This window comes from Artemia sp. Qi Xiang Cuo, chromosome 13 (genome assembly GCF_049724085.1).
Source record: "Artemia sp. Qi Xiang Cuo chromosome 13, ASM4972408v1, whole genome shotgun sequence".
NCBI lineage: Eukaryota > Metazoa > Arthropoda > Branchiopoda > Anostraca > Artemiidae > Artemia > Artemia sp. Qi Xiang Cuo.
In genome coordinates this window covers 44,756,168-44,775,847 of record NC_142806.1, presented here as the reverse complement: position 1 = coordinate 44,775,847, position 19,680 = coordinate 44,756,168, and the positions used below count along the sequence as shown (strand labels likewise).

The following is a 19,680-nucleotide window of genomic DNA, read 5'->3' as shown; positions in this document are numbered from 1 at the left end:
GCTAAGAATATTAGTGAAAAAGCTTTATGTTTAATAGAAAGGAGAAAGGACTACTAAACTTGAGAGTTTAAAATTTTATAATGTGGAAGATGGTTGGAATAATTTTAGAAAAATAATTTGTGAAGTTGCTGAAGGTGTATTAGGGAAGAAAGCTAGAACTGCAGCTAAGAATATTAGTGAAAAAGCTTTATGTTTAATAGAAAGGTGAAAGGACTTGTACAAGAATTATCTGAGTGATAGATCGCATGAAAACAAAAGAAATGTAAAGAAAGTGGAGAAAGCATTGAAATATGAACTAAGGAGGTGTGAAGTGGAGGCCATGGATAAAATTTCCGAGGATTTAGAAGATGCAGCTAGACGGCATAATAGTAAAATATTGTACTGGCACGTTAACAAATTGGAGAGGTAGTAGTCAATCCGGACTTTTCCCAGTTAAAGATAGGAATGGGGTGGCAATTAACGATAAGGAAAAAGCTAAAGCGAGATGGGCCGAACATTTTTAGAACTTGCTTAACCAAGATAGAGTTGCAGGAAATATATAGAGGGAAATGAAACAGTGTGTGATACCTTGAATGTAAATGAAGAACTATCTTGTGAGGAGAAATTAGCAACAGTACTAAAAGGATTAAAGAATAAGAGGCGTTCAGATGCTGATAGGGTGGTAAATGAGTTTTTAGAATATGATGACTCTGTGGTTAAAAATCATTCATTGAAGATTAGGAATATTATTTTCGAAAAAGGGGAAGGACCTAACGATTTTAGGAAAACCTTAATTAAGCCACTTTATAAGAAAGGTGATAAAAGTGAGTGTGGTAATTATCGAGGCATTAGTCTGGTCTCTGTAGGTAGCAAATTGCTTAGTAATATGATACTTTTTAGACTGAGAGATGCCGTAGACAAAGTTTTAAGAGAAGAGCAGTGTGGTTTCCTGAACCTGAACCTGTTTTAGAAAAGGTAGAGGATGTGTTGACCAAATTTTCACTCTTAGGTTAATAATTGAGAAGTGCCTAAGTTTTCAAACACCTTTGGTTTTCAGTTTTATAGATTATGAGCAAGCGTTCGATTCCGTTGATAGAGGAGCTTTAGTAAAGGTTTTATCCTTGTATGGTATACCAGACAAATACATTAAAGTGATTAGTGCTATGTACGAGAATAACACTGCTGCGGTTAAGGTAGGAATGAGGTTAGCAGCTGGTTTCGTTTAAAATCAGGAGTTAAGCAGGATTGTGTTTTACCCCCATTTAAATCGATTATTTTGATGGACTTTGTTTTAAGGAGCATAGGAAAGGCAATGGGAGACCACAGAATCAAATAGGGAGGAAAAAGTCTCCTGAACTTGGATTATGCTGATGATTTAAGCATCCTAGATGAAAGTTTGAGCAAACTGAATGAAGTCTTAGAGGTTTTGCGAGTTCAGGGTGCTAGTATTGGTTTGAAAATTAATGTTAGGAAGACTAAGTCACTAAGGTTAGGAATAAGTGAAGATGAAAAGGTGACGTTGGGTAATGAAAAGATTGATCAGGTGGGCAGCTTCACTTACCTTGGTAGTATTATTAGTAAAGATGGTGGGAGCAGTGAAGATGTTAAAAGTAGAATAGCCAAGGCTCAGGGTATTTTTTCACAGTTAAAAAAAGTTTGGAAGAATAGGAAGAAAAGTCTGCAAACCAATATTAGATTATTAGAAGCTTCAGTGATGACATTGGTCAAATATGGCTCTGAAGCTTGGACGCTCCGAAAAGCGGATGAAGATTTTCTAGATGTTTTCCAGAGAAATTGCTTAAGGATTGTTCTGGGTACCCGGCTGACTGACCGTATTTCAAACAATAGGCTATACGAAAAATGTGGTTCAATAACGCTTTCTAGATCTATAATGAAAGAAAGGTTGAGGTGGTTAGGGCATTTTGTGCGGATGAAGGATGACAGATTGCCGAAGATTGTTTTTTTCGGCCAACCATCTAGGGCTAAACGGAAAGCAGGTCGTCCCCGTCTGGGGTGGTAGGACGTCATAAAGAAAGATTTAAAGGAAATGGGAACTTCGTGGGCGGGTGTAAAAAGGGAGGCTTTGAATAGATTGGGGTGGAGGAGGAGCGTGCGTAGCTGTGTTGGCCTCAGGCGGCTTGGTGCTGCGATGAGTTGTTAGTAGTAGTAGTAGTAGTTAATCAGGATACAGAAACTAACATTTGCAAGGTTTTTTACAATTTGGTTTGATTTGTGCTTAAATATATTCTTGTTTTGCATATTTCCACAGTAGAAGGGGGGGTACCAGTCCGGAACGTACCACGTGGCTTATGGTTTTCTCAGTGAGAATGAAAAAACAGGAATTTTTTCACTTGGAAAAACAGGAATTTTCTCACATTTATGTCTGTTTTCATGGATGGTTATGTGTGTTTGTCAATTTATTTGATGTTTTTCATGGATGGTTATGGATGATTTATGGTTTTTGTCAGTGAGAATTTGAAAAAACAGGAACTTTCTCACATTTATGTCTGTTTTTATGGTTTTTGTCAGTGAGAACTGAAAAACAGGAACTTTCTCACTTTAATGGATTATTGAGTCTAATGGGAGCAGGTCAATGACACTTTCTTCATGTTGTTGCTCTAGGCAAATGTTATCAGTTTCCCGGAAACAGTTAGATAACGTGTTTTCTTCTCAGCCAATCAGCGAGTCGGATACATCCTCCTTCTCAGCCAATCAGCGAGTCGGATACATATGGTTTTCCCCGTTACATAACAATTCACCCTTGAGATTTCGTATATAACGGGCATGCATTGTGATTAAATTATCAGAAAGTATTGTGACACAATTGAAACAACAATGAATATTATTGATGAACTTGAAGCCTTGGCAGCCACAATTAGCAATGTGAGTACATTTTTTTTTTTAGAAATAAAATTATTTTCATCGGTCACCCACTACTATATTTAGGTAAGTACCTCCCCCCCCCCCCCATACGATACAAACATCACTTTACAATCTTTATACTCGATGGAAAACATAAAATATATTCTTTTTACTCTCAAAACCTAACCCCCCCCCCTCACTGTTTTACAACCACACAATTCTTGCAAATGGAAACATCTTTTCGTTAAATTCCACTTTTTATTTTCCTTGATCACCCTCCAGTATATTCAGCTAAAGTGTCTACTGACTTCTGTCAATTTTTAATGAAAATGCCGCTCTGTTTTGACACAAGACTCCTGTGCGAGGTTAAAATTAGCTATCACCCCTTTTCCCTCTGTGTTTACAAACGCGGTCAACGGAACTATTCTTCCGTCAAAATTAAAACACAATGATGCAATAATTAAGCACAGACGTAATGCTCTATTTTGGAGAAGTGAAACAGATTATTTTCAAATTAAGGTATAACAATATATTTAGAACATTATGTAAAAGGGAGGAGAGGGGGCAACGCATCACTTCTAACAGCTTCGTTGTAAGTAAATTATGTAAAAGGGCGGGGGCATTGCCTTCAATTCTACCGCCATCATTGTAAAATGAAAACAAGCTGTGCAGGGATAGAAAAGTCTTTGGGAGTTGCATGAAGCTTATATTATGTGTAAATTGAATAGCATTTTAACCTATGTTTTCAAATTTAGGTCTATTGGCCGCTGGGTTAACTATATAATTTAAAGCCTTTAGAATGGAACATTTAGTATTTTTCTAAATGGTAAAAATAGAACCCCCCCCCCTCCCTGTTTTACAACCAAATTCTCGCAAATGGAAATAATAATCTTTTCGTTAAATTTTAGCCTTTCTCTATTGTGATTTAAAGTGTCTACTGACTTCTGTCAATTTTTAATGAAAATGCCGCTCTGTTTTGACACAAGACTCCTGTGCGAGGTTAAAATTAGCTATCACCCCTTTTCCCTCTGTGTTTACGAACGCAGCGGCCATAGTCAAAAGGAACTGTTTCTTCCGTCAGTATTAAAACACAATGATGCAATAATTAAGCTAAGACGTAATGCTCTATTTTGGAGAAGTGAAACAGATTATTTTCAAATTAAGGTCTAACAATATATTTAGGACATTATGTAAAAGGTGGGAGAGGGGGCAACGCCTCACTTCTAACAGCTTCGTTGTAAGTAAATTATGTAAAAGGGGGGGGGGCAATGTCTCAATTCTACCGCCATCATTGTAAAATGAAAACAAACTGTATAGGGATAGAAAAGTCTTTGGGAGTTGCATGAAGCTTATATTATGTGTAAATTGAATAGCATTTTAACATATGTTTGCAAATTTAGGTCTATAGGCCGCTGGGTTAACGATCTAATTTAAAGCCTATAGACTGGAACATTTAATATTTTTCTAATGGTAAAAATAGAAATAGTGATTTCTATCCTAAGGCTATAGACTACTGATTGTCTAATAAAAACGTTTGATTTCTAAGCCTAATATATTTCTCGCGAAATTTTTACTTTTTGCTTTACTGAAAAGAGATAAATACCTCTTTAGACAAAATTACATGGATGATGATACTAATTTTCTTTCTTTTAAAAAAAAGGGGCAAATTATTTTGAAACTAATTTTTTCTCTTCTTTTTAAGGCAAATTGTGAAGAATGCTCGTCACCGCCACCCGCTAAGAGAGCGAAGGCTAATAATGCGGGCCCTGCGAAGGCTACTGTCATGCAATATGGTAGCTGGCCGAAGCCTCCTAAACAAATGATGCCTACCCAAGCCGTATTGGAATGTGACATCGCTAGCACATCCACTCTCCATGGACCTCTAATAGCTGCCCCATCATCACTATGTCAGGAGGTTACCCTCCAGCATGCTATGTCAGATCCATCCGACATCCAAGTCCAGACGGATTTTGCAAATGTAAGCATTTTTTTCCTACCTATCATATAGATATATCTACTAATTTCTTCCAACTTTTTTACGCCTTTTCTACATGCACCATTTTCGAACACTGTGTAAAAGTATATCTCAGCGGGATATTGAAAGATTTTTTCTCCCCAAAGGAAATATAATGTTCTCCCCTTTTGAATCATGTCAAATGCATGCATTCACCCTTTGCCAAATTAGATTAGTGAAGCCAAAAAAAAAAAGCACTATATCCCGATAATAAGTAGCAAAATCCATTTCATTATAAATTACTCTATTAGCGAATGGTTCACATTACCTCTACAATAAAAAAACAACTATCTATCGGAATGATTTGTATATCATGACAGGAGATGGCTATCCATTTCAAATCATGTTTTTGTTTGTTTTTTTTTTTCCAGAGCATATAAATAGTATTAATATGAAATTTTATTTGGAGGAATTGTTTGAACAATAACAAATTGCCGCCTTCTATTTCATGCGACGTTTTAGACTGTAAATATCTTATACTAATATAAGATATGCTATGGGCCGGGGGAAGCGTCGCGGGAAGCCCCACGGGTCAGGGAAGCGTCGCGGGAAGCGCTGCGAGAAGCGCTGCGGGGAAGCGTCGCAAAAAAAAAAAATTTGAACACTTTGAAAAAAAAACGAACAAATTGCCGCCTTCTATGTCATATCTTAGATTATCTTAAGTTGGAACTTTCAGTTGAATTAACCAAATGTTATTAAGCAATAATCCAAATTTTAAAAGCAGTAGGGGATGATTTGAACGCTTTGAAAATAAGCTATTTTTTATTTATAGATTGGACGACCATTGGTCCCCTACTCTTTGTCGTCCCCCTCATCAGTTGGAGAAGGTGAGGAGCTCTCCAACAACAACATGTCACCATGGAGTGATATCGCTAATTCCGACGAAATACCTGATAATATTGATGAGTATTTAAGTGATTTTTTAAATGTAGATAATAGCACAGTTGAGCTAGGGGACTAGAGCCAAAATACACTACAGCTTTTAAATGTTTTCACAAATGAATTAACTGGTAACCCTCCTCCTCTTCCTGCTCCCGCCTAAGATACCCTAACGAGTCCACTTCGAACAACTTAAGTGGTGCATGCCCCCTATTTTGTTTACCACCGGGGGGGAGGGGGACATATCCAAGAGGGGGAGGGGGGTACAACCTTTCCCGATTTTCAATTGACCAACAGAATTTTAAATGCAATAGTTGTTTACACTGCGACCTTTGGTGATCCCTTTAATTCACTTATGGGGGGAAAATTTGTTTTTGACCCCGTAGAAATTGTACACAACTATGTAGATAAAATTCGTGCACTTCTGGAGAACCAAATTCAGTTGTGGGGGAGGGAATCAATTAAGGTTTCTATTGTTTTAAAAGTGTTCTATTTAAATGAGGGGAAAAGCGAAGTTTATTATCATTATATACAGTCCGAGATGCGTTTGGTTTATTCGAATTTGGAAAATTTTGAGGGTGCTTTCATGGATTGGGTAGATCAAATTATAACGCATCTTGAGAACTTTAACGAAAACGGTAGTGGGTCTCTAGTTCTTTTTGTTGAAAATTTAAGTGTTAATATTTGTAAATTTAAGAAAGATTTTATTTTAAGAGGGGGGCAGGTGGGGACAGAGCAGTAGTTTTAAATTATAATCCAGATCTAGTAGCTTGTCAAGGTGTCCAGCGGATTTGTTTTGAAACAGGTCAAATGTGTTTCAGATATGCTTTCCTCCTATCAGCATTCGAGCCTCGAGCTCTTGACGCTACCAAGACGAATTAAGACAATTGGGCTATGCATAGGAAGGATGGGTTCAATTTCCCCATTATAGATTTCTCTTTCTTAGAGGGGACATATCCAGTAACGCTTAGATCTATTGACATTTTTGAAAGGGCTAATGCTCACTGAAATATTGGCGTTACTGTGGTTCCGTATGAAACTGAATTTGTAGATTGGGATCGTTTAAAAAAGAAGAAGGTCGTCATCCCTGTAAGGGGCCCGTCAGTTGAATGAGTCAGGCATTGGGTTTAGTTATTATACACACCCCCTAGTGACCGTGCCAATTCACTTGGCCATTTTAATCCGATTACCGACATCAGTAGAGTTCTGGGGGTGGTAAGGATCTAGGGGTACGTTTCTACTGCCCAACATGTCTGTCACAATTCCGTAGTGATATCAAACTACGGGATCACATGAGGCATTGTAGACGGTATGGCTAACAGACAGTAGAAACGATTTCAGGCGATAAGGCCATTCTACGATTTAAAAATTTTCAGAATACCCTTCTCCAGTGTAACAAAATATCTTTAGACTGTGAGACTAAGCTGGTGGAGGTGAGCAACTCTTAATTTCCAAACCAAGTCAAAGAATATCAGGCTATTGCAGTTTCCTATGCTCACGCGCAAAAAGATAGTTCTAACCCCAGGCAATTGTTAGAAATAGTTGAAACATTGGATGAGGGGCCCGATTTCATTGTCAAGGCTCTGACTAAACTAATTGGCACGGCTAATGGTGCTATTTCTCGTTTGAGAAATACCCATTATCCAATGGTGTTGTCTGCAGAGGATCGTCTCGCTATTAAAAATAAAAAATTTTGTTGGTTTTTTATGGGAGTGTTTGTTGAGGGGGATATGGGGACTAACGGCAAAAGAGGGGCCGGTGGGAGGGGGAAAGTCAGAGATTATAATCACTTGTGGCAGGAAATATCCTCGGGGGGTAGTAATTTTAGTGGGGTTGCGCATCAATCGTGTAATTTAAATGTTAGTCAGCAGTTTTTTATCCATGTTTTTATTCATAATTCTAATTATGACTTAAAATTTATTTTACCGGCACTGGCACGTATGCATAGGGAGGGAGGGGGAGTAGATAGTCCATGGGTAAATAATTCATTTACCTATAACATCATTCCCAAATCGGCCGAGAAGTTATTGCTTCTCGAACTGAAATGGCAGGTAGTGGATAATGGGCTTACGTGCTGGAATAAAATCAGGTTTTTAGATTTCTTTAGTTTTTTTCCCAAGGCATTGAGTCAATTGATTCAAGTGCAAAAAAGCAACAATTTTGATTGCTTTCCCTTACTTAAAAAGTATTGTCCAGAAGATGAAATGTATGATCCATTGACCCGCCAAGGTGTATATGCATACGACTATTAATGCGCTGGCACACGCTTGAGCGAGGAGAAACTACCTCCAATTGAAGCTTTTACAATTCACTGACCAACAGTGAATGCACAGCTGAGGATTATGAGTTTGCCAAGAAGGTGTGGTCCAAGGGGGATTGTAAAAATGGGTGGGATTATTGTAGACTGTACTTGGCCAGTGACGTTCTAACTCTGTTGGATATAGTCTGTAAGAACACAGACCAAATCTTTTCAGAGTTCGGATTAGATATAGGCTATTATTTTTCCACACTCCATTTAGTGATGGATTTAATTTTAAAAATTAGCAGGGAGGAAATAGGCCTAATCACGGATGTAGACCAACACCTTTTTGTAGAGTGTTCAATGGGGGGAGGGTATGTTTTTCATGGGGATCACGTCTTGTCAACCGATCCGAGCGGACAAAATAGCACCGGTGCAATGTCAAATGCAGTGTTCTTGGACATGAACTCATTGTATCCCTCGGCAATGTCTCACTACTCTTTGCCGTGTGGGAACTATCAATGGCTTGAGAATCCTTGTGAGGTCCCCGACATTACCATCGTCAGGGACAATAGGCCACAAGGATGGTTCTTTGAAGTTGACCGTCTCATTCCGCTGGCGCTTCACAACTCAGTCAAAGATTTTGTCTTTCCCTGTATCAATCGGCCCGTGAGCAGGGACTCTCTGAGTCCCTACAATCGTTCATTGGTTGAGGATATGGGGATGCACTGGACTCCCTCCAAACAGAAACTGATTGCTGATTTTGACCCTAAGGAGAATATCGTTGTTCACCATGTGCTTTTGCACTGGATGGTGAGCAATGGTTTCAAGATCACCAAAATACACAGGGTCCTGCAGTTCAATCAGCGACCATATTTGAAAACATTTATCGACACCTTTGTCGATAAGCGCTCTAAGCCAAATTCAAAGGTGGAGAAGGAAATGTATAAGCTCATTCTAAATTCAGCGTTTGGCAAAATGTGTGAAAGCGTTCGTAATAGATCTCACTGCGACGTCGTGACTGACCCTCTAGAGTGTGCACGAATTATTGCCGACCCCAATTTTACATCGTTCATGAGCATAGAGACTGGCATGGTTCTTCTACACAGGCGAAAGCGAAATGTGGTACTGAACAAGAATATTGCAGGTGGCAGTTCAGTACTAGAAATTTCAAAAAAGCTCTTGTTGTCGTTTTTTTACAATGTGTGCAAGGTGTACTGGCCTCGGGAGGGGGAGGTTCAAGTTTACTAAGGTGATAAAGATTCTCTGCGGTTAAAGGTAAATGAGACTGAAGATTTATTGGGTGATTTAGAAAATGGGGTGTACATCAGCACGCGGATGGATTTCACCAACTGGAATCCATCACTCTACCCCGAGTTGGTGAAACATCAAGCCCCCAACCAACTATTAATGTTAAAATCAGAGACGGGGAGTGATTTGACATCCAGGGGGGTGTTCCCGGTCCCCAAAGTTTATTGCGTTGAAACACATAGTGGGGATGAAAAGCAGGCGTGTAAAGGGGTGCCTACACATTTTGTAAAGAGCAATTTCAACATGAGTGTGTACAGAGACTGTGCAGAAAGTAGCCTTGTGCCGAGAGCACAAGTGCTTGCAATTCACTCTCTACAGTATAGAAATTATACTGTGGGAGTGGAAAAGAATGCAATGTCGTGTATATCTGACAAAGTATATGTGCTCGAGAATGGTGTGAGCGTCCTACCTCATGGCCAATACCGTATTTCAGACCGTGTTGAATGCATAGACTATCGCAATCAACTTAGTCTGGATAAATTAACCTAACCTGAACTAACCAACTAACCACTAACCACCAACCTGTTCATAAATTAACTAACCTGACAATCTATCCACCTTAACTCAACCTCATCTAACCTAACAATCCAACAACCTTAACTCAACCTCATCTAACCCGACAATCTAACCACCACTAACCCAACCACTAACCTGTAGCAGCCGCAGCAGTGACCGGACACCTATTGTTGTGTTTTTTTCACCGCCGCCCCCGGGGTGGGGGTGGGGGGGGGGTCCCTTCCCGCGGCCGCCCCGGGGGGGGGGGGGTCCCACCCGCGGCCGGCTGGCCTTCGGCCCCGCGGTCCCCGGGGGGTGGGGGGATCCCACCTTTAAATTCACCATAATGTTCAACTGTGCTAGTTCCAAGTGATTTTCAAGTGTTTTCTGTTTTGTTGTTGTTGTATAGAAAAGTGTTTTTTTTTTTGTACAGAAATGTGTTTAAAGACAATAATTGTTGCTGTTGTTGTTGTACAGAAAAGTGTTTATGATGGACAAAAAGTGTTTTTTTTAAAGACAATAAGTGCTGTTGATGGACAAAAGTGTTTTTTTTTATTGTACATAGAGTGTTATCATTGCCGAGTTCATGTTGAACAAATAGAGTTTTCATGTTGACCATGAAATTTTGTCAACTCTTCTTGTTGAACAAGTGTTATTTTTATCACTGCAGTTCATGTCGAACAAATATTTGTTTTCATACAATGTCGAAATAAATGCAACCTCTAAATATTGTTTTTTTTGTTGTTGTTGAATATATAGATCTATGTGGAAAATTATTGCTACTTCTTATTCAGTGGACCTATATAATTTACAGTTAGTTGTAGACCGACTGTTGTCAACAGCAGCAGCATGTATCAATTTAAAACACCCTTCAGATTGTTTCTGTGTGGTCCCTCAATGTCGGGGAAAACAACACTTTTAGCTAAAATAATTCAAAATTGCGATAAAATGTTTTTGGAGAAGCCGAAAAAAATCTACTATTGCTATAGTATTTGGCAGGAGTCCTATGATAAGATAAAAACTATTACCACATCCATACCAATACAATTCATCCGAGGACTTGATTTTTTCAATAGTATTGAATTGAACTCGTGGCTGATTATTGTTGATTTGGCTGAATCCATTGAACAGTTTTCGAAGGAAATGCTACAACTGTTCACTGTTCGCTCCCACCATGAACACATTTCCGTTACCCTAGTTCTACACAATCTGTTTCATCAGAGCAAATGTATGCGAACCCTTGCTTTGAATTGCACCGTCTATATTATCTATCGAGTTGTTCGTGATTCTAGCTCACTCATAACTCTCAATAAACAGATATACCACGGCGCCACTAAATTTCTGTTGTCAGCGTACACTCAGGCGACTAGCAAGCCCTACGGCTACATTTTGCTGGATCTTAATCAGAGCACGCCCGAGGATCTACTTGTAGTCACCGACATTTTCAACAATGAAATTACAGTATATCTTCCGTTGAACAGTAGAAAAGAATATTAGTTGCCATTATGACACTGAAGAAACTACACGAACAACGGCATTTTTTTTATGTTTTAAGCACTTCAAAACCATTGCTTAGAAAGGCTATACTTAAACATGGTATCGACAATGATTTCATTAATATAATAAATGAAATGTGTTTAAATTTAACTGAGGGCAATGTTCAACTGCCAGAAGGTGTTAGACAACGGACAAAGCAACATCGTTCCACTGTACGAGCCTTGGATTTTAAAAAAAAAGGTGAAAAAATTAAAAGAAAATAACTCCTTCAAGCAGGTGGTAGCTTTTTCATACTTTTACTGTCAATAATTGTAGGACTTGAAAACAGTTTTCTCTAAATAATGACAAAACCCTATAAAGTGAAACCATTTGAACTTGTAGTCTCTCCCATCGAACATTTTGAAGACAATCTAAGCAAATTCATTAACGATGAGAATATTGCCGATGACAAAAAACTGCTTTTACTTTAAGATGCATTGCGACGTGTGGACAAACATAAACCTTATCGTGAGAGACCCACCGTCGCCGCCGCCACTGATCCCTCTAAACAGGAAACATCTCCTCAAGATTCTGCACAATCAAAGGAGAAGGAATTGAATTCAATTGTATCAAAACTTGGAAATCTATTGCCGCTGACCTATTGTGAACAGAGTAAAAGAGTATTATCTTATCTCATGTTGGAAACTGACGATCAAGTTCAAGTCGATATTACAGGGAAACAAATTATAATTCATGGAAAAAGGTATAATCTAGTTGATTTAATTTGTGATATGGTGACGAATCTTCAAGGACTTTTATCCTTTGACAATAATCTATACACCTTTCTGTGTGTATCAAACTTTCCCGAAAGTTTTATTGGCAATAAGCAAATTCTAAAGAAACTAAGAGAATATAGTCCTCCATCAACACCAACACCAACATCATTTAAAAAAGAAGAAGAAGATTCAGTATTTGAAAATACTATCAGCAGCAGCAGCAATGATTTTACAACACCTGTGACTGCTAGTCAAAAGCGAAGAAGAATTGATTCACCCTCCAGTGTGCAAAAGGGGAGTGGACATTACACTACATGTTTACGCTCAAAATGGAGGAAGTTCTGAAAGGTGTCTATGAACATATTGGTGAAGCGGGGAGCTTAAGTTCTCCCAAAACGCTTTCTAAAGCTGTCCCTGGCACCACCACATTGAAAAAAGCTAAAGAGTACCTAAAGAATGAATCGAGTTACAATCTGTATCGGAGTCACAGGCTTCGCAGCAAATAATATCAACAAACTAAAGTCCTTTCTCATCTGCATATAATGCAAACGGATCTTTTAACTTCAGACGCAATTCAACAGCGTCACAATGCACCCTACAAATATATTCTGGTGCCGATCCGTGTCTTTAGTCGCTATGCCTATGCAATCCCACTGCGATCAAAGAGGGGTGTAGAAGATGCTCGGGCCATTGAAAGTATTCTAGAACATGATTCATATAGAAAAATTTAATCGGATCGTGGCAGTGAATTTGTTAATCCCCATGTGCAAAAGGTTCTTTTGAAATATAATAAAACACTTTATCATAGTCACAGCCCGATAAAGGCTGCATTGGCTGAACGATTAATAAGAACGATTCGTCTATTAATTTCAAGATATTGTACCCTGAAAAATACATCATCATTTATTCATGATTTAGATAAAATCATGCAGATATACAACCATCGACCCCATCGATCTCTGTCCAACTCAAGCCCTCGGGATGTTCAATACAATTAAAATACATTCGATGATTTTCTAAAGCAATAATCCAATGGTGAAAAAGAGAAAAAAAATGTGAAGAATAATTTCAATGTTGGTGATACTTTTCGAATTAATAGAAACTCCAATATTTTTGAAAAAATGGAACAACTATAGAGTAGATAACTTTTCAGAGAATCCTACATACAATAAACTAAACCAAATACTTACAGTATTTAAGATGACAGATATGGCGAGATTCTCGGCGGTTCCCATGAATGCGAACTGTAAACCGTTAAAAACACTAGTAAAATTTTTCTACCTGAAAAGATATCCACGATTCGTAATCAACATGGTAAGAAACAATTGTTTGTTCGCTGGCTAGGATACAACTCAGATTTTGATTCTTGGGTCAGTGCTGAAGATATTAACAATTCCTAATGATTTCTATGTGAATTTCATGTCCAATGTTTCCGATCCTCTCTACAATAGCTTGAATAGAACAAGTGATTTTTGGACGAAACTCTCCCCCTCCATCAAATTCGACGACAATGGAAAGTATGAAGTGGCTCTTGTCGACTGTATTTTCAAAAACACCTACGACATCCTGAAAAAAGATTGTAAATATGAAATAAAAATGAGACCCTATGATTGGCTACCACCACCAACAGGTGATCAAGAACAAATTAAAAAACTCAATTGGATGAATTATCCATACATTGAATTACTCTATGAGGAACTCACCTGAATGAACGATTTATGTCGTTCCATTAATAAAAGAATTTCCGCTCGTAAAAAGGGAGCTTTTCATTTCAACTATTCGAAGGAGAAGGGCAAGATCTACATTAGTTCACCTATTGCCGGTGAAAAGGTTATTCTCAATGATAATCTAAAGGATGTTCTTGGCTTTAAGCTCAATATAATCAATGGTAAAAGTGCCGGAAACACTAATATCAATTTTGCTGACTATCCGCCTGCCCTCTCCACAGACACTTGTATATTTCTCTACGATTAATTTGTGGAAACATCTCGGGTTGATAATTCAAATGTTCCCCTCCTACGAGTTCTTGAACGAAAAAACAATCAAGAACATATTCACAACTACAATATAAAGCATCTTCAGTATATTCCCGTAAACACTTCCTATTTGGAACTCTGTCATTTAACACTAAGAACCGAATTGGGTGATCCCATAGCAATTTCAAAAGGTTTGGCTGTGATTACATGTCATGTTCGACCCATCGTTCAAAAGCAAGATGTCTAATAAAAAAGTGGTATTCACTTGTCCTGATATTGACTGCTATGTTAATATTCTTGGCCCAAGACAACTTGGCAATGGAATAGACTACTACAAAGGACACTCGTCAGTGTCTGGCTATGGTCTTGGCATTTGGTTTGCTAAGTTGTTTCGTTCTTCACTACCACTGGCTAGAAAATATCTTGTACCGGCTGCGACAGATTTTGCAGCCTCTACACTATACGATTGGGGCTCTGGCAAGGATTTTAAAAAAAGTGCTTCGGAAAATCTTAGGTCCAGTGCGCGAACCCTTGGTGAGAAATTAAAACAAAATGGTAAAGGCTTAAAAAGGTCGAGAAGCAATGCATCACTCATCAGTCTCTACTCAGGACGGAAACGAAAGACATCATCCCTCTTGTCAAAGAAAAGAAGGAAAAAGCCGACACGTACTGTAACCAGAAGCCCCAGGAAGAAAATTGTTAGATCGAAGCTTGATTTCTTCTCCTAAAATGTCCTACCTACCGCATAAGGATTCTCAACCTTCAATCACCGCCTCATTGAATCTATTCAATGCAGAAAATGTTGTTGTGAGTGTCAAGCGTGGATACTATGAACAATTTTATCCTCTACAACCCCTCTCTGATAATATCCACTTTCAAATTTATTCCAATGAAGACTACTTTATGGACATGTCTTCAACATTTATAGATTTGCATATGAAAGTCCGGAAATCTGATAATACAATGCCGATTCGGACCGATGGAATATCCTATGAAAATTGTATATTACATAATTTATTTCGTCAAATCAGTGTCTACGTCAATGGTACGCTGGTGACCACAAGCAACAATCTCTCTAATTATACAAGCTATATGCAATTCATGCTGATGACACCAAGGTCATACAAGGAATTGAGAGGCACCTCCAATGGATATGAATATATTACTAATAATGATAGCAAAGATGCACTGAAAAATGCTACAACTAGTGAATTACATCTAGTTGGAAAAAAATATCATGAAATATTTAATATACCCCAATGGCTGCTGCCCAATGTTAAAGTGGATATAAAACTAACGCTTGCACCCTCCAATTTCATATTGAGAAAGGAACTTGCTGCCAATCCTGATGTAAGTCTCTCCCTCGCCTCGGCAATACTTCATGTACGCAAACAACAGGTCATGAGTTCTGTTGCTTTGGCCGTGGAAAAACTGAGAGCCAATGGCACTAATATTAAACTACTTGGTCCTCATACAATCACCTCTCAGCGTCATATTGCAATGGGGTCACGCACCTTCACCGAATCATCATTTATCAATGTTGAAATTCCGTCAAAACTTGCTTTGGCATTTGTAAAAAGCGCCAGTGCAATAGGATTATGGACTGAATGCCCACATAAATTCGAGATGTTTGGACTTTCATCTCTTGTGTGCAAAGTAAACGGCATCCCACTCTACAATCTATCTTTTGATAAATCCTATAGATCATTGTACGAGTTGACCATGCAAACCCTAGATCATGACTCTCAACTATTTGAAAATGGTATAACCGAAAATATGTTTGCTAAAACACACGGTATCATTGTTCTGGATTTGTCAGGTACACAGGATATGAGTATAGTACGTACGGGGAGTGTGCGTTTAGAGTGTACATTTTCCGACCCATTGGCTGAGAGTATTGCACTAATCTCACTAAATCAATATGAAACCTATTGGGAAATCACTCCCGAAGGCAGTGTTCCACGAGACTTAGCGCCATGAGCACCAGTCAAATAATCAATGTATTTAATATGGACCCCTACACGTCTCAGTACAAATCCTATTGTCTGCCCTCAGACTATCTTGGGAAAATTCAAAGTTTCAACAATACCTTGATTATTGTTAATAGCAGTCCGTTTACTGTGCTGACGGGTCATTGGCTGTGCATCTTTCAAACAATAGAGACGATTGAATTTTTTGATCTTCTTGGTCTACCCTATACATTCTACATGCCTCACATCAGCAACTATATTGATAGCAGTGGGAAAACTATTATTCAAAATAAGAAGAGGGTTCAGGATCTAACGACTAAAAGCTGCGGCTTCCATGCACTACTATATTTTGTGTTCCGATGTCGCGGTTATAGTTACAAGCAGTTTCTCTACATTTATGTTTACAATCCACGTCTGAATGACTTTCTAGTGGAAAATATCCTCTCAGACCTATATAGTATTGATTTCAGTGCCCTAAGAGTAAAGTGCTTTAAAAATGTATGTGAATTTGTTTATTAATAAAATGCATATATATACAACAATGTCTGTAAATCTTCACTTTGGATTTCTTCATCTTCGATGTATAGGCAACTGTCGTGAACCCCTAATGCTGGTAAATCATTTGGATTCACTGTATATTGATCTTGATTGACTGCAAAGTCAGGGTCACATTTTCTACAGTACAATGTATCTTCACTCTTGTCATATCTCTTTGTATAGTCAATGATACTATTTGCATTCATATTATGAAATTCACGAGTTTCAATCAGTCTATTTGAAGCAATATCACATACAATGTTTTCAAATGGTGAATCAAATTCGGTAACTGCCAAATAAAAATCACTTGGTTTATAGTCATAGTAGGTAGTGTCATCACAACGATGACGTAGAAACCAAATTGTCTTGTTACCCCAACAGTTGAATCGTAGACCTTATTCCTCTTCCCAGAATAATTTAAATCCACGACGATACCAATCTCGTAGAAATAAACTAAAATCACGTTTGGGATTCTTTCCAATCATAGAGGGGTAAGTATTCTACCACTGATCACATTTATCATAGTGAAAATTGGATCACAGGTGTCCTCTAGGATGAGAGTCACACACCTCCTCAAGACATGAATTACATCCTTTAATTTGTACTACATAACCTCTATGTAATTTACAAGGATTACATAATTTACACTTTTCACTATAGTCATCAATAATTGTACAATTCTCACACTGAGTCCAACTGCCAAGAGTGTACATGCACAATGGACAAATATAGAACATTTTTCGGTTTCTAATGTCAACTCACTCACAGCTAAAACGAAACTGATCATCCTCGCTCCATAAATTCAATGAGAGGGAAATGGGGGGAGAGGAGTAGCTCTGTAACGTTACCTCTTTTGAATGACGGGGGAGCCATCTACATTGAATCCATTGGCAATGTTTTCAAAAGTATATCCACAATATGATTCTGCTTTGTTCCAATTAATATATCAATAAATTGACTATAAGCATTTGAATCACATTTTAAAAGTTTCATACAATAGTCCAATGGGGGAGAATCACTCCTCATTATATTGTCAAGTGTTCCCTGACAAGAGAATATCCTGCGTTTAAGAGATAACTCGAGAAAATCGTCATCCAAAATCAAATGTTTTTCCATAAACACTAGATTTGATCTAATTCTCTCTTTCTCAAATTTTTTCATTTTTCAATCCTTTCACTTCGACTGCTGACTCTAGACTGACCCTGATTCGTTAGCCCCATAGCCTAACCAGAAAAGAAAGAAAACATTTTCGATTTCGAAACAATTTTATAGAATAATTACAACAACTTCGGTAATACAGAGCATGTACACTTAGCAGTAATGTTTATTGTATTCAATATGTTTCACGAATGCACTTAAAGCACATTGAAGTCTATTCACATGTGCTATATCAACTTTAGCGGCAAAACATAATTGATCCTCCATTTTTAATTTGCTCAAGGATATCACATATCTTGCATATACTGCATCCCATTCCAGACAAAGACGTGATCCTTTCGTGATTTCCACCGCAATGCCTGGTGCTCTTGTACTATTATCATCAACTCCACTATCAACTTCTAATATGGTAAACATTCCACTCGTCATCAGCATCAACACAAATATATATTCAAATGAGTAAAGTCAAACTGTTCTTCTTCTTCTCACTCCTTTGAATTCTATTCACAGACTAATAAAACTATAGCAAAAAACCCTTTCCTTATAGTCACTCCGACGCTAATATGTAACCAGCCCTCTGATTGGCTGAGAAGCGGGATGTAACCGACTCGCTGATTGGCTGAGAAGGAAACACGTGATCTAACTGTTTCCTGGAAACTCATAACATTCGCGTCGAGCAACAACATGAAGGAAGTGTCGTTGACCTGCTCCCATTAGACTCAATAATCCATTGAAGTGAGAAAGTTCCTGTTTTTCCATTCTCACTGACAAAAACCATAAAAACAGACATAGATGTGAGAAAGTTTCTGCTTTTTCATTCTCAATGACAAAAACCATAAAACATCAATAACCATCCATGAAAAAAATCAAATAAATTGACCAACACACATAACCATCCATGAAAACAGACATAAATGTGAGAAAATTCCTGTTTTTTCAAGTGATAAAATTCCTGTTTTTTCATTCTCACTGACAAAACCATAAACCACGTGGTACGTTCCGGACTGGTACCCCCCCTTCTACTTTCCACAAATAATATCAATTTAAAAATAATAATTTGAATTAAAAAAAAAATTGAAGTGGTGTCTAAATTCTTCTGTATATATTTTCATATTTTTAGCTGGACCGACCTCCGATTTTTTTTAACTGTATCTTTTTAATTTTTAAGGCATTAGCTCGTCCTCATGATTCCAGATTATTCTACATTAATTTTCACATTCCTAGCTTGGCTAGCGTTAATTAGTTCTTGGTACAAAGAAAAAAAATGCATTGACACGCATAACTGGTTGGTACATTTAAATATATAAATGGTGTTAGTCAGGATACAGAAACTAACATTTGCAAGGTTTTTTACAATTTGGTTTGATTTGTGCTTAAATATATTCTTGTTTTGCATATTTCCACAAATAATATCAATTTAAAAATAATAATTTGAATTTAAAAAAATTTGAAGTGGTGTCTAAATTCTTCTGTATATATTTTCATATTTTTAGCTGGACCGACCTCCGATTTTTTTTAATTGTAACTTTTTAATTTTTAAGGTATTAGCTCGTCCTCATGATTCCAGATTATTCTACATTAATTTTCATATTTCTAGCTTGGCTAGCATTAATTAGTTCTTGGTACAAAGAAAAAAAATGCATTGACACGCATAACTGGTTGGTACATTTAAATATATAAATGGTGTTAGTCAGGATACAGAAACTAACATTTGCAAGACTTTTTACAATTTGGTTTGATTTGTGCTTAAATATATTCTTGTTTTGCATATTTCCACAAATAATATCAATTTATAAATAATAATTTGAATTTAAAAAAAATTTGAAGTGGTGTCTAAATTCTTCTGTATATATTTTCATATTTTTAGCTGGATCGACCTCCGATTTTTTTTAACTGTATCTTTTTAATTTTTAAGGCATTAGCTCGTTCTCATGATTCCAGATTATTCTACATTAATTTTCATATTTCTAGCTTGGCTAGCATTAATTAGTTCTTGGTACAAAGAAAA

The 19,680-nt window shown here is 37.5% G+C and overlaps 1 protein-coding gene across 1 annotated transcript in view; it reads right to left on the bottom strand.

Annotated features, from left to right (window-relative positions):
- LOC148945327 (zinc metalloproteinase nas-13-like) overlaps window positions 1-19,680 on the bottom strand; it is a 159,186-nt gene that overhangs the window by 55,735 nt on the left and 83,771 nt on the right. The gene's annotated exons all lie outside the window — the stretch shown is intronic.